Source organism: Taudactylus pleione, unplaced genomic scaffold (genome assembly GCF_031769625.1).
Source record: "Taudactylus pleione unplaced genomic scaffold, aTauple2 ptg000201l, whole genome shotgun sequence".
NCBI classification, from domain to species: domain Eukaryota; kingdom Metazoa; phylum Chordata; class Amphibia; order Anura; family Myobatrachidae; genus Taudactylus; species Taudactylus pleione.
This window is the reverse complement of record NW_028284603.1, coordinates 27,130,572-27,147,281: the sequence shown is the minus strand read 5'-3', so window position 1 is coordinate 27,147,281 and position 16,710 is coordinate 27,130,572. Positions and strand designations below refer to the sequence as shown.

The 16,710-nt window shown below is 40.9% G+C and overlaps 1 protein-coding gene across 1 annotated transcript in view; it reads left to right on the top strand.

The window, feature by feature from the left end:
- Positions 1-16,710, top strand: part of TRERF1 (transcriptional regulating factor 1) — a 164,340-nt gene that overhangs the window by 36,687 nt on the left and 110,943 nt on the right. The window contains exon 2 of the mRNA XM_088477531.1: positions 6,925-7,002. The gene's annotated coding sequence lies outside the window, so the exon portion shown is untranslated. The remainder of the gene's footprint in view (positions 1-6,924; positions 7,003-16,710) is intronic.

Below are 16,710 nucleotides of genomic sequence, written 5' to 3'. Positions count from 1 at the left end.
CAGCTGATCCTGCCCGACAGGAGCAACAATTGAATAGCTCCTGTCGGACGCTTAAGAGGGCGATACTATTGAATACCACCCTTGGAGTCCTCCCTGGGACCTCTAATTAGTGACTGACAACCTGTCAATCACTGTGTGGTGTATTCATATGTGCGCCCATAATCGCAATGCGATCGCAGTGCACATTCAGTGTGACTTATATGCATGTGCAATGGCAAATAATCGCTTTATCTGTGTACGGAATCATCATTGCGTTCATCTCTGAATTAGACCCTGGTTGAGCATAACCTCAAATGCAATATTCTTCTTGCTACTGAGGAAGCTGTGGGACATTCCACAGGGAAACGCGTCTAGCAGCCCACTGACATCGACTACTCTAACATTAGGATCTCATATGGATAGTTTCAGGACCGGCACCATTCATGTTACTTCATTCCAGTCTTATGCTTTATTCATTCAAGCTCGCCAGTGCAGCTACTCCTGCATGTTCATCGGGATGTGACTTTTCTACACAAGTCTGGTAAATACCTACAAGCTGGATATTATTCCAGATCACTTTATTGAGACCAGTGACTGAGTTTTATTTCACTTTAAGTCGATTGCCCCCTTGGAACTGAGGACCTCATTCAGAGTCGGTCATTGCGTCCGCACCGTCGTACGCCACCGATGTTCACTACACTGCGCATGCGTAAAGTTCACAATGCGCGTGCGCAAAAGTAGCCGCTACGATCAGAAATTTCTCTCTCCTTGAACACAGCCAGGTCGGTAGTTTGAGTGACAGATGGAGGCGTTTGTGGGTGGTAACAGGGGAAGGTGCTTGAAAACGGGGGAGTGGAGATCCGAACGCAGGCGTGCCTCATTATGTGAACGGCGTTTTATGGGAGTGCATACGGATTATGGGAGTGCATAATTAACAAAGTAGCGTCATGGCACATGTGACATGGGAGGTTTTTACACTGACATGATCGTAGAGCTTAAGAGAGGGTATGGTCAACCTTAAGCTCTACGACCAGTTCCGATGGTTCCCGATGGTCTCGATTAATCCTTATATGCCCGGAGATGACGTGCAATGCGTACGAGAAGGGGGCATGTTTTTTTGTCTTCCGACCGCTTCCTCCCCTTGGTCGGCCAACTACCGATCCGAACTTAGGGATGCAACTTGCGAGGGAATCATTTGCATATTCGGACCCTTTTTCCGTACGACCGTGCGGCCGCTTCGACCGACTCTGAATGAGGTCCTGAGACTTACCAATGGTTATTGCTTATTTTAGCATTCATTTTTGTAATAATCACATTCATCCATTCATTTATACCATCATTTTCTCCATGCTCATCATTTATATATTGTTTTGATATGTTTTTTACATTTGGATTTATTCCTTTCTTTTTTATATATTTGTTTTATGTTTATATTATTGTTATATGGAATTGAATATTAAGTATTTGGATGATTTGTATTTTTATATTCTACATTATTTATTTTGTATGAAATTGCAGCAATAAATAGCTATTTCTTATCCAACCAAGCCGTTTAGAGTCATACACATGTGTACTATACCAACATTATTATATTGTATACCAGGAGATTTGCCTTATTGTGTTTATATATATAATATTTGATTTATTGTGTGAGCTCATCACCTACCCCATTGATTAATTTCAAAGTTACTAGTCATAAGCGTTGTTCATCCATCTATTGTGCATTCTCAAATGCAATATTGTCCACCCGATGCACCCCTTATTCACTTGTAACCCATGTCTCACCAGAATAAACAGCACCTCAAAAAACAGGATAAGAACAGCATCAGGCTCTTACAGACTATTGTGCACAGGACAGATAGAAATTTTGGGTATGTACTTACCCTCCTGATTATGCTTCTATGCTGATCTCTCCTCCTCTGTTCATCAGCTGCAGCATGAGTGGGGGTGGCTGATCAATTTATGTTATGCTGAGGTGAATAATTTGATGCTCCTACCTGTGCAGAAGACATCACACATGTACACAGCAGACAGAGAGCTTCCAGCAACACTGACTGCCTACTGTTTTGTACCATTGGTTATATGAAGCTAGCCTATTTATCCACAGGACTCGCCACTCCCTCTCGCCGCCCACAAACGATTCCTGCCTGTCAATCACTTTGCGAATATATCCTCACTGTGACCGCCATTGCAAGACCATCGCTGCACGGGCGCAGTGTGGCACAGACGCATGCACAGTAGACAAAACATTGGCCAGTTGCGTAAACTTCGGAATAGCGACCATCTTTGAATCAGGCCCCAAGTACACTGCAATTTTGACTGCGATAAAGAGTATAGATTTTTATTTTTTTAAGTAAAATCGATCTGTTCTTCGAATCGAAAATTTAAAACAATAAATTACTGGGGATTCTAATAATCATTTTTAGGGTGGTCCTCATAGAGCATGCACAACTGATCTCTAAATGTTTATTAACTTTTACATTTTTCTTTTGGTGAGAAAAACAAAAAGCAAAAGTACAGTAACTAACATTCTTATTAAACTAGTGTCTTGCAGGGGAAACTACTGTAGTTTAATTGCCATGTCATGCTAGACAGAAAGGATGTTGATGGAAACTAGTAGTTTATGTTTAGCAGCTATATACTGTATTTCATTTCAATATAGAAAGTATTAAGGTATTTGTATAGTTCTTTTTTGGATGTAATTTTTATTGGTTTGTTTCATTTAAATTCTGTTTTAGTGATAAATACAATACAATACAAAGTTGGGAGCAAAGCAATAAAAGCAAGGTGACTTTGCACCATGTTGCAATGCAAGGAGTGTAAATACATTTATTTATATTTTTGCATGCAGGGTAAACACTGACTGCTTTTGCATGTAGCCCGCAAATGCTGGACAGCTTTTTTTCTTTACACTGCAATTTATATTTGAATTTGGACTATACTTGACTACTCTGCCGGAAGGTGTGGGAGATTTTCCGGGTAGTTCCCCGCTCCCCTGGAAGAATTTCCCACACCCTGCCCACTTCCTAGTAAAATTGGCAGGATGGGATATAATACAGTGTTCGTATGGAGGGGGCGAGGCTAAAATAACGCGATGTGCGTCATTTTAGTTCCGTCCCCTCCACACGGACTCTCTATTCATGACATTTTGTTGTGCTGGGGGCGGGGCCTAGTGACGTGAAGAGCCCCGCCCCACCACCTAAGTGGTCAGCTGCATCTCCTCTCTGGGCTTCTCCTGGAGAGGAGCAACTTAAAGTTGGTTTGGACACGCCCCTCTCAAATCTAAATTTTTGTAAATCTCATTGTTTTAGTTTACGTACTTATCCGATAATGTGGAGCAAGCGCAGGAACCGTTCTACGCATGTACACAACGGGTCCTGCGATCATAGTCGCAGTGCCCTGTGTCGTAGTCTGATTGACAGGCTGCAGACGTTTGGGGGTGGGGCAGTGCCAGGTTGCGTTCCTGGAAACTGGGGCATTGGTTTTGCCTTTAAAATGATTGCCCCTTTAAAAATACAGGAAGCCTTGCAGGAGTTCCCGCAGCGGCACCACATCGCACCCTATAACATAAGCCCCTACATCTGAATCAGGCGCTCTAGTGCAGCATGGTTGTACCAAGGTACAAAGTTATTTGCTTTTTTGCTTTGCTAGCAACTCAGATTCTTGTTTAAGGCTCAGTTTTATTGACATCATAACTGGTGTAAGTAAAACATTAAAATGTTGGTGCTTATGGGTCTGTATGTTTAAAGTTATAAAATATACCTTATTTTATGTTGTACTTATTATATCTTACTATATTTTATGCTTTACTATGCTATATAAGATTTTGTTTGTTATTATTATTGTTCAATTCAGGCTGCTTGGAAATATTAATACACAAGATAATATATAGGGATCTATTCAGTTACCTGTGAATACGGGTGCGACTTGCATGTTTATTTACCATATAAGGCACCCATGATTTTTGTATGAACTGCTATGGGCGTGAACACTTTTTGGCGATGTTAGGTTCACTGGTTCACATTTCAGAACATTGCGTCCGCAATTTGCAGGTAATTGAATCGACCCCATAGACTAGAACGTATCTAGTGCACTGTTCATGTTCTATAATTTTATTTATTTTCTATCAATAACAAATATATTTTGTTAAGTAGTTGTTGTTAGCATAGATTGTTTTGCTTAATGCATTTTATTTAAAAATGTTTTTCTTTTTGTTTTGCTGTTCTGATATGTAACCTTGAGGGAGTCATATTTGCAAGTTGGTTGGTATTCAAAATAATAATACAAAAAGATAACTATTGCAAAAACTCAAAGAATGTGGTTGCTTTAGAAACATTAAATGTAAAAACAGGAAATTAAAACAGGAATTGAAAAGGAAGTTCCAAATTGTAACTTGTGTTGCAGAATAAATTGATTGGTGTCAAAACTTTCTTGCTTTCCTGCCTGGATAATATTTGACATACAGCAATGGTTCCCAAACTTTCTTGGTTCCTGACACCCTTACTGTCTCAGAATTGTTTTGCAGCACCCCTAGGCGCAGGGAGAATTTCAATTAGCTTTGAGGTTCCGTTGGAAATTCTCACACTAATTTAATGTAATAATAGCAAAATCAAGTGAGGTTCTCTTACAATATTAACGTCCTATGTATTCATAAGACATATACATACAGGTAGTGTCAGGGGCAGAACTATGGGAGACAATGGAGGCACCTGCCGCCGGGCTCCAGCTCTGAAGGGGCACATCCTCCATTGTCCACAACATATTCACCCCACTTAGGGCTGTAACTATGTACCCGGAGTGTACCGTCACGGCCGCCCAATACATGGCACCCCTTCCCGGCACCTGAGAAGCCACCATACACTAGTGGAGAGCTCCATGTCAGACCGTCAGTTCTGCCTTCGTCTATCTATAGCCTGTCTGCATACGAATTGCAACATAACAGTGTCAGTTGCTTTGACAGGGGGGGGCACCAAATTATAACTTGCCTCCGGGCATCTGGGATGAACTTACGCCACTGGGCAGTGTCACACATAAACACATACATACAGTACATACATACATACAGGGTCATACATATATACATACAGGCGGGGTCATACATAGAACTATACATGCAGGTAGACAGGGTCACACATAGACACATACATATGCATGTACAGACAGGGTGACACATACATACATACATGCAGGTAGGCAGGGTCATATATAGACACATACATGCAGGCAGTGAGGGTCACAGAACTGGTTAAACTGGCTACAGACACTACATACAAAATGTTAACATGCTAACCAATAACTCTCTATAGTTCGTAACTTGCAACGCATGATGCGATCTCCTTGCCGATAGAACCGGAGATCTGCAAATGAACAGTGATTTAATATAATACCAAACATGACATGTCTACTATGTTCTAAACCTTAGATCTTATTTAAGTACATATCTCATCATAATTACTTGTTAAAAAGATCTTTATTAACTTTCTTTATTAACTTATTGTAACTAGGAACCATTATATACATATGCGTTCGCGTATGTGCATCTGTGCATTAATGTAGGAAATGTTCATATGTATGTATGTGGGGACACATGTGGGCGTCTATGTGTACGCATGTGGTTACACAAACTAGTGTCTATGTGTAAGCATATAAGACTATGTGCGTGCGCTATGTGAATCAGTGTATGTGTGTGGTGGGTTCGCAATTGTGCGCATTGGATTGCGCCGACGCAAAGTAGCGTCCGATTTACCCTTTATTAGACAACAGACGACTAGATCGTCAGATAATAATTGCAAACGATCATACTAAATTATTTGACTTCGACAACACATAGACCCATACATACATGCGTACATAGAGGCAGGGAGGATCACACATAGACATATACATACTGACAGGGAGTGTGACACACACACACATACATACATACACATACAGGCATGGTAACACACATACATATATACAGGCAGGGTCACACATACACACATAGATACATTCATACATACATACATACAGACAGGGAGGGTCACACCTAGACACATATATACAGCAGGGGGGTCATACATAGACACAGACATACATACATACATACATACATACAGGCACATACATATATACAGGCAGGGTCAAACATAGACCCATTCATACATGTGTACATAGAGGCAGGGAGGGTCACATAGACACATACATACATTCAGGCATGGTAACACACACATACATATATACAGGCATGGTCATACATAGACACATACATACATACATACATACATACAGGCAGTGATGGTCACACATAGACATATACATACAGGCAGGGAGGGTCACACTTAGACCCCTTCATACATGCGTACATAGTGGCAGAGAGGGTCACACATAGACACAGTTAGACAGACAGACTCACTAAGGTACCTCTCACCTCGATGTGTAACCAGCAGCTCCTTCCTCCATACTGGCGCTGTAGTCCCACTCTCTGCTGGGGTCAGAGGAGCATATGCTGAGCTCCACCAATCAGTGCTCTGCACATGCTCTTCTGACCCCTGAGTCTCACTAAAGAGCAGCACGAAGGAAGCACTGGAGCTGCTGCTTTGTTTTTGTCACCACCACCCGTCCCTTCCCTAATTCGGTTCTCACAAAATCTGGAGAACCACATGGCCCCAGAGACTTGGCTATTATTCTGATAATAAAAAAGGTCCGGCGCGGCAACCCTATAAGTGCACTGTGGCACCCAGTTTGGAAAATGCTAGCATACAGTATTTAATTTCTCAATTCCTTTTACATTATCATGGGTCCTGTTGAATTAGAATTATATGCTCCTTATCTTTTGGCCGCTGTCAGTAGACTTGCGGTCCTACCTCCGCCCCCCCGTTCTGTCACTGTACCTGTATTAGTTACCGTGAATTTCCCATAACCTGCAGTCATCTAACCATTCATTCTGTCTTATGTTGGTTACAGAATAAAGGAAACAAAGACTAATGAAACATTTTGGAGTTCACCTTTTTAAAAGGAAACCAAATGTAGAATCTCACTCAGGTATTGTACCTAATTTTTATTTTATCTCAATAATTTTGCAAACACCATATTGGATCAGCTATCTGCTGATTCTATGTTTTCTTTTGTACATTTGTTTTAATAACTTTATAGTTGTTGCATTAAAAAGAAAGCAATATGAGTATGCCTATTTCTATTTAGTCAGTTGAATGTCTTTAATACACTTAACTCCATGTTGTAAATTCTCATTCTTTAGCAGTTATTAATTAACTCTGTTATATTACCTTTTGTAAGTCATTTATTAATCTCCTATAGTGCCAACTTGATTTGTGATGTACGGGAAACTACAGTACATAGATCTTTAAATACTTTTCCGTATTACAGTGATGTTCGGCTCATGCTCTGGCTTGTTAGTTTCGTGAATCTTGATAGCTCAGTTATATATTTCTAGATGACAGTGTTTACTTTCTAAAAAAGTTTTTTGTCGTCATTTTAAGGCATAGTTTACATCAAAATGCAGATGTATTTGGAAAATTATGTTATCAATGACGATTCTATACTTGTATGTGACCTACAAAATCCATTATTCTAATGTACTGTGGATATATATTAATATTTTGAGTTTGTGTTTTTAAGAACATTGTCTTATTGTATCGGTAAATATTGCCTAATTCTGTTTATGATGCAATTAAAGCTTATTCCAGTAAAATTGCAATAGAGAATATAATTTTGTAAAGTTTTAATACATCTTTCTGTACTATAGAATTTTGTTAAATATTTGCGTATTTACCTTATTTTTGTTTTTCATTTGGAATGAGTAAGCCAATTTTTAAACTGCAAGCATTTGTTTTCGGAAATGTAATAAAAATAAAATAATGCTTATATAAACATATCTTTCTATTTTGGTAAATATGTTTTTATGCCTTTAGAAAGCAAAATGCTCACAAGGATTATCACCGCTAGACTTAATTGTAGAATTATGTTTATGTCAACTTTTTTTGTACTTTTATAAGTTATGCCTTGTGTAGCAAAACAAAAGTACTGTTTCTTTTTAAAATGCTGTATATAGAATGTATATTTTTTCTTTAATCTAGGTTTTACAACAGTTCTATTATGTTTCTGTTGTGCTTCTGCCCTGTTAATTAACACTATCCCAATTTTCCTGGTGGCAGCCCTGCCGTAAACAGTAGACTGTATGAATCACTAAAATAGTTAAATAACTAAGAAATTATTTGAGGATTTCAGGACACTGAGGGTCCTTATTTTAAAATTAGGGACAGGGTCACACTGAGGTTTTAGATTGCCGCAATCTTCTTACTAAGCAGCAAAAGTCATTCTAAAGCGACAACACACTTGCATAGAAGTGTTCTAAGGCACTGTACTCTCAGTCAACATAACTTTGATGTGATTGGGGAATATTAACAACAGAGCTGTCCAAAAAAGCATTCCCTTTTCGCTTTAATGTTATAGGGACTGAATGTATCCTCGCTTTAGAATGCAAAGATATCTAGGGGGGAATTCATGTACCCGCTGTAAATTACTGTGGGTAATAATTGGAGGTAGCCGCAGGCTTTTACGCCCCGGACTATTTAATTAGCCTCCCAAATTCGCCCGATAGCTGTGCCCGTTAAATGAACGTGTTGACGGGCGGTAACACACTGAATCCATGAAAAGTTCACGGATCATGTGTTATCTGGCTGTTATTACTCGATAACAGCACAATTATCAGGGATTTCTTTTCGGGTCTCCGAAAAGAAATCCCTGTTATGGGGTGCTAATTAAATTGCCCACGGCGATTAATTATCCTGCAATAAATTACCGTGACTAATTTAATCTTCCCCCTAGTCTGAAAATCCCAGCATTCTTGTACTTAGTCATAGTTTCATATTCAATATGGGGCGAAAAGTCCATTATCGGCGAGAATTTATCGCCGATGATGTAATTTTCGCCAATTTCCAATATCCCCGTATTCAATGTCATTGACTTTTCGCCGGTGCAAAAAATCAATGTAAAAAAAACGGGGATCATTTTTGCTTGCCTTTAGCAGGCGAAGAAAAGTGCAGAATTGGGATTTAGGGGTGCAGGCTTAAAAAAAAAATAGCCTGCACCCCTGGGAATGGTCCCTAAAAATAATCTGTGTTAAAAAGAGTTTTTTAAAAGAAAAATAGGGACACCCCCAAAAAAATACTTTAAATTTTGGGGTTTAAAAAAATAAATAGGGAACACACTTCTAAATTTGCGGAATGGAGTCCAGAGGGGTTCCCTTATATGCGGCAGGTGTTTTCTTCATTGTGGGAGTATTGGCAGGTGCACTTTTTCTGAATTTTTTTTAAATCATTTAAGGGACTTAAAAATATGCTTGCACCCATTTTCAAGTACCCCAAATTTGATGGCCATAGTTATTTTTCCCCCCCAAAAAACTTCTAAATGCTCTTCTGCATCACCTTCTTCCAAGCCGCATTTATGCACCTGCCGCGGCTATTTAAAAAAAACGACTTTCTTCTGCAGGCAAAAATGGGGACACCCATAGTGATCCCCCAGGTCTGGACATCTTTAGGGGGGTCCTATAATTATTTCCCGAAAATTCCCGTATTTTTTTGCTGATTAAAGTTTCGCCGGTTCCCGATTTCGCCTACTTAGAAATTGAATACGAGGAATAGCGGGCATGCTCGCAATACTTTTCCGCCTGGAAAACAGGCGAAGGAGGCGAAAAGTCCAGCAGGCAAAAAGTCTGGACTTTTAGCCTCAAATTGCCATAGATACTAGCACATGCCACAAAATAAACATGTGTAATTTTGTTTTAAATGTGTTTCATGTCTCAAAAGATGTATTTTCTGGATAATGTCTGGGCTAGGGTGGACTATTACGTTAAGCATGTGTGTACCTCCTAGGTAATTTACTAGCCTAGAGTAACAAGTCCCAGAAAGTAGTGCACCCACAATACACATGGGCACAATTGTAATTTACTACTAATAGAGAGTTATACAAAAGTATATTACTGTATGTGCAAAACACATTGATGAAACAGAATAATAATCACAGTACAAATCTCCAAACAAGCAGTGTGTGGTAGGAGGGGGCGCGCGGGGGGGAAGGTGGTTAGGGGGGTCACAGCTGGACACCTTAGGTTATAAATTGACTCATTTGTGATCATTACTTAATTATTTATTTTGTTAAAGCTTGCTTATATAGTGCTAGCATATTCTGTCTTTACATTCCATTGCTTTACTTTCTGAACATGACTTACAGTACATGTAGTATGTTTTTCTCTTTTCTTGTTGCCGGTGCTGTGGGGTGATGGTGATGACTGACCATTTACACTATGGGGGCCACATTTTAGACTACCTAGCAAATCCAGGTGAACTATTTGGTAGTTAGATTTACACCTGGACCAACCATATTGCAATGCACAGGGTCTGAAATTGCAATTTTGCTTGTGTAATATATAGTATTTACTGTAGTAATGTGCAGACGTTTTAGGCAGATGTGGAAAAAATGCTGCAAAGTAAGAATGCTTTCAAAAATAGAAGTTTATTTTTGTCAACTAACAAAATGCAAAGTGAATGAACAGAAGAGAAATCTAACTCAAATTAATATAAAGCGAATTTGAGTCCTATGGGAGAAAAGCGCTATATAAATAAAATTATTATTATTAATATTTGGTGTGGCCATCCTTTGTCTTCAAAACAGCATCAATTTTTCAATTCTTGTAGGTACGCTTGCACACAGTTTTTGAAGGAACTCGGCAGGGAGGTTGTGCCAAACATCTTGGAGAACTAACCACGGATCTTCTGTGGATGTAGGCTTGCTGAAATCCTTCTGTCTCTACATGTAATCCCAGACAGACTTGATGATGTTGAGATCAGGATTCTGTGGGGGCCATATCATCACTTCCAGGACTCTTTGTTCTTCTTTATGCTGAAGATAGATCTTAATGACATTGGCTGTATGTTTGAGGTCGTTGTCCTGCTGCAGAATACATTTGGAGCCAATAAGACGCCTCCCTGAGTGTATTGCGTGATGGATAAGTACCTGCCTGTATTGAGGACCCTATTAATTCTGACCAAATCCCCAACTTAATTTGCTGAAATGCAGCCCCAAACTTGCAAGGAACTTCCACCATGTTTCACTGTTGCCTGCAGACACTCATTATTGTACCACTTTTTCAGTAAAGTTTTGATTTATTATTGTACATGCATCTGAGTTGGTCTGCCCACTGTTTTTCCGTCCGCAGCCATAATCATTCTGGGGCCCAGCACACTCATGTTTTTGGGTCCTCCATCCCTCCCTGGTAGGTACAGGCCAGTCGCCCATCGGCTTATCCCTCCTGTGTTAATCTTTAGGCTCATACCTTTTGTATCTCTCTAGCCTATTCTCTTCTGTTCCCCTTTAGCGCCATCCCTGCTGTGTCACTCGTGCTACATCTCTGTGTCTTCTTTATCTTCAGCATCATCTATCCTGTGTTTCTCAGCCTCATCCCCCACCTGTGTCTCTCAGCCTCATCCCTTTTCCGTGTCTCCCAGCCTCAACCCCATGTCCATCAGCCTCATCACCCCGTGTCTCTCAGCATCAGCCCCCACCTTCGTATTTCTCAGCCTCACCCCTGTGTCTCTCATCCTCATTCCCCCCTGTGTCCCTCAGCCTCATCCCCCCATGTGTCTAAGTCAGGGCTTGACAAATTTTTCTAAAATCTAGGAGCCAGGATGAAATTGTAGGAGCCAGACCACCGCCCCCCAAAAAAAATTACAGGAGGGAGTAATGAGCACAGCTCTGTGTTTTATGCAACTGTTATACACACTATACTAGTCCACAAAATGGTCACAGTTGAATGGATATAGTAAAATGGAGGCCCTCTCACTGCTCTGCACATCTCTCCTGCTCCACCCTCCAGTAATAACGGACCACATTTCATATAAAACAACGGTGCCAGAAAGTACAAGAAAAACCCCCTCCCCTCGTGGTCACACCACTATCCCTCTGAAGCCGCTCCGCCATCCCTGGCCACGCATAGACCCTACTACCGGAGAGTTCTATGCAGCCGGAGATAGGAGACAGTAGACAGCCGAGACGTACAGGAGGGTCAGCGTAGACTGGGAGAGACAGCAGGGATCAGAGCAGGCCAGGATGGAGAGGAGTCGTCAGCACAGGCCGGAACGGACACAGACACAGCAGTCACCGCAGGCGACACTCAGCACATGCACTCTTGTGCATGATATGATCACCGCAATACTATAGGCACTAATCTCCGCTGGAGCTGATGAGTATCTGCTTCCTCCCTCACTGCAAAATCTGGTAGCCAGGCAGCAAAATCTGGTAGCCATGGCGACCTGGCCTCCCGGGATTTGTTGAGCCCTGGTCTAAGCATCACCCCCCATGTCTCATGTCTCTCCCATTTCCGAGTGTCTCTCCAGCACATCCTCCCATGTCTCCCCAGCTCCGTGCCTTCAGCACCATCTGCATGTATTTTTTCTTTTTTCAATGTGTGTATATTATTTTTCCTAATGGCTGCTTGTTGAGACACTAAGGGTCCCGTGAAGTGAAAACGTTTGGGAACCACTGATGTGATGTATTGATTTTATAAGAAATATATTTATGTACCATATTTTTGGACCTTGCCTTCATGGGGACACAGAAATTAAAGCCAGGTTATTCATATTTTCGGATTTATAATGTGAAAAATACATTAAATAATAGGTTATGTGTGAGTAAAAATTGGTTTGTTTTTTTATATGATTTCAGGCAGTCAGTAAAAGTATTTATACATATGCAGGACTTCAGTGATTCACATGGAGTCCTTAAGCTGGCTGTCTACACCTCTCTCCGCTATGATACGAGTGTTTAATGTGCCCCATTGCGAAGAGATTTTCATATATTCAAAATGTTGTACAGTTTTGGTCAGTCATAAACGGTTGATATTAAATATATGGGAAGTAAAAATATTTCTATAGCTCCAGGACGTTTCCTGCAATTCTATATTTATGAACTGATGTCATGTTTGTAGAGTATGTACTGTGACATGGAAAACTTATTTCTGTGACCTGTCAAGTGCGTGACTTCTCCATGACCTTGAGCTGAAGGATTTAACAGGATGACTGTTTAAAGAAATAATGGTTAAAATGTGTTTTAATGTTAGCCATTATCTAGCTACAGTATAAGACTATCATATCTTACACTGGGCAAGTGGTAGGTCTGTGGAGCTGATTCAGAAGTGCGATTTCTTATGGATTCGCAAGTGCGAAAATATGCAAATATCGGCTTGAGCTTTCCTCTTCTGTGGGATCGACCCCCACTTTGCATATGTGAGTAATGCTCAACTGCGCTGGTGGATCCGATCATTCAACTATCAGCGCACCATCAGTCGCAACATTGACTCCATGAGCAGCCCCTACGTTGCGTACAGCCTCCACTTGTATCTTCCTCAAAATACGGACACTGTGGCTGCGGTGCTGTGAAAGAGAACGCAGCCACATGCTAAAACTCACCCATGACACTTCCATAACACACCCATGCCTCCTCCTCTTTTTGCGATCATCTCCCAGTCTCCATCCAGAAACGCCCATTGATTGCAGACGTCTTCTCAAGCCATAGCAATGTCATACGCAAATGCTTACGCCATCGCACACATTGGTTTGCGTGTGCACAGTAAGCGTCTTCTAGACTTTTCGCACATGCGTAGTAGCAAAAAAATTGCTCAACTGCACAAATATTGGTACAGTACTGCGTGCACCTCTGTATGAGGCATATGCGAGAGCAGTTGAGATGCCTATTTAGCATTTCATGTAAAAAATACAACAACTTTATTTTTTTGTTAAAGACCCACGCTGGTGTATTACAGCCACTAGGTAGACCAAAGGTCCATTTCAGCCTCTTGCTTTTTGTACATAAGTATTCACGGCCTTTGCCATGAAGCTCAAAATTTAGCTCAGGTGCATCATGTTTCCACTGATCATCCTAGAGATGTTCCTTAATTGGAGTCCACCTGTGGTAAATTCAGTTGATTGGACATGATTTTGAAAGGCATACACCTGTCTATATAAGGTCCCACACTTGACAGTGCATGTCAGAGCACACACCAAGCCTGAAGTCCAAGATTGTCGACCTCCAAGGCACAAATCTGGGGAAGGGTACAGAAAAATATCTGCTGCTTTGAAGGTCCCAATGAGCACAGTGGCCTCCATCATCCGTAAATGGAAGAAGTTCGGAACCACCAAGACTCTTCCTAGAGTTGGCCGGCCGTCTAAACTGAGCGATCGGGGGAGAAGGGCCCTAGTCAGGGAGGTGACCAAAAACCCAATGGTCACTCTGTCAAAGCTACAGCATTCCTCTGTGGAGAGAGGAGAACCTTCCAGAAGGACAACCATGTTTGCAGCAATCCACCAATCAGGCCTGTATGGTAGAGTGGCCAGACGGAAGCCACTCCTTAGTAAAAAGCACATGGAAACCCACCTGGAGTTTGCCAAAGAGAGACAAAGATTGTACTCTTTGGCGTGAATGCCAGGCGTTATGTTTGGAGCAAACCAGGCACCACTCATCACCAGGCCAATACCATCTCTACAGTGAAGCATGGTGGTGGCAGCATCAAGCTGTGGGAATGTTTTTCAGCGGCAGGAATTGGAAGACTAGTCAGGATAGAGGGAAAGATGAATACAGCAATGTACAGAGACATCCTGGATGAAAACCTGCTCCAGAGTGCTCTTGACCTCAGACTGGGGCGACGGTTCATCTTTCAGCAGGACAACGACCCTAAGTACACAGCCAAGATTTCAAAGGAATGGCTTCAGGACAACTCTGAGAATGTCCTTGAGTGGCCCAGCCAGAGCCCAGACTTGAATCCAATTGTACATCTCTGGAGAGATCTGAAAATGGCTGTGCATATTGAGCAAAGGTTGTGAATACTTGTGTACATGTGATTTCTTAGGTTTTTTTTTATTAAATTTGCAAAAATTGTAAAAAAACATTTAACATGTTGTCATTATGGGGTATTGTGTGTAGAATATTGAGGACAAAAATGAATTTATTCCATTTTAGAATAAGGCTGTAACATAACAAAATGTGGAAAAAGTGAAGCGTTGTGAATACATTCCGGATGCACTGTAAATGCTAATTATTCCCTTTTCATGGACCGGCCACACTCTAAATTCAAGCATTTGGAAACCCCCCTCTAGAAATCCTAGTTTGCCACTGTGTGTCTCTTTAGTCTTTGCAGCTGCAACCTGTAGATCTTATTTCCGTTGTTAGTACATATATTTTAGTATATACAGGTCCCACCCCCTGTGCTGCATCCTTCCCCTACGTTGCAGCTCTAAATTAATACATGATCCCACCTGACGCATTTTATATTACACATGCAGCATTTCATATGTTTCTTTATTTTAAAGTTTTTGTATATCAACAGGGCATTGCTTTATAGAACTCGCAGTCCTGAGAAGCACAGTAGTTTGATGTCTGTAGATAATTTGTCTTTGATGCTCAGCGGAGGTCTAAACTCTTGTGGGGGAAATTCAATTGTTTTTCTGTACGCACCCTCCTAAGGCGGCAAGCAGAAACTGGCGAAAAGTTGCAGTTTTGTGCCTGCTACGCAGGACTTTAGATGGGTTTAGCTGTGGCTAAACCCTGTCTATTTGGGTGCGACATGCACAAAAACCTGAATATGGTTCTGTCAGTTTAGACGAGCGATCGGGTGCGCAAAAACAATTGAATTCCCCCTCTTGGATGGAGAGTTACTACTGCTCATATAGCATGAACTTGCATGAACTTACAAAAACACCACAGTTTGCATAATATGAATATTAGCTATACTTTTAAAAACGGAGTTCCCCTCTAACTTTTGATTGTGTGAACTGATGCACCGATGAATTGTTGTGACTTTGTGTATTTATGGTTTTTATAATTAAATACTTAATGGAAAATATAATTAAGGACCAAGGCGCGTAGATAATATAATTTTTAACAGAGGTTCCCAACTCTAATAGATATGACTTACTTTATTAAGTCAAGTTCCAGGTATGACATGCTGAAAAATGTGTGTCTTAATTACAGGGGGATGTAACTGAAGGCGCACATATCCTTTATGTGTGGGAACCTGTCTGCCTGCCCCACCCCCTAATACATCAGTAGAACATGGAGACGTGTGCACCACAGTAATCAGCCTAACACTCATTTTAGTAGCATTCACATTTAAATAGGCCTATTTCCTTCCAGCCTGCCCTAATATCAAATGAATAGCATTCACTTTTATAAAATAAACCTATACCCCCACCCATCCACCCCCCAACAACCCCTGGCACCAAATTAAAGGCTATTTATTAAAAATAAATGCTTGTTTTCCTTAAACTAGTCCAGACAATAACTTCATTTAGCTCATTTCATAAATAGACTTCTCCAACTTACCCGGCAATGTCACACAGCATGCTAGCACAGCCAGGGGTAACCAGTCTTCCCCGTCGTTGTACCACTCAGGGGCACTCTCATTTGAAAGAGTGGAGCGTTTCACACAAAGAAAGCACCGTATAACAGGGCTTTAGAATTTTAGTATCAGGAGCAAATTCAGCAAATGGGTGTAAATTTTGACCTAGCAAAAAATCATTTTGGGCTGCAAGACAAATATACAAACCATTTTAGAGAGGTGTAACGGAATAGCCCAATTATAAAATAATCTAGTCAGTATTTATTTGCAGCATGCACGGGCAGGCTGTATATGCCTAGCATGAAAAGAATGAAAACATTTTGTAATTGTATCCCTTGCAGTGC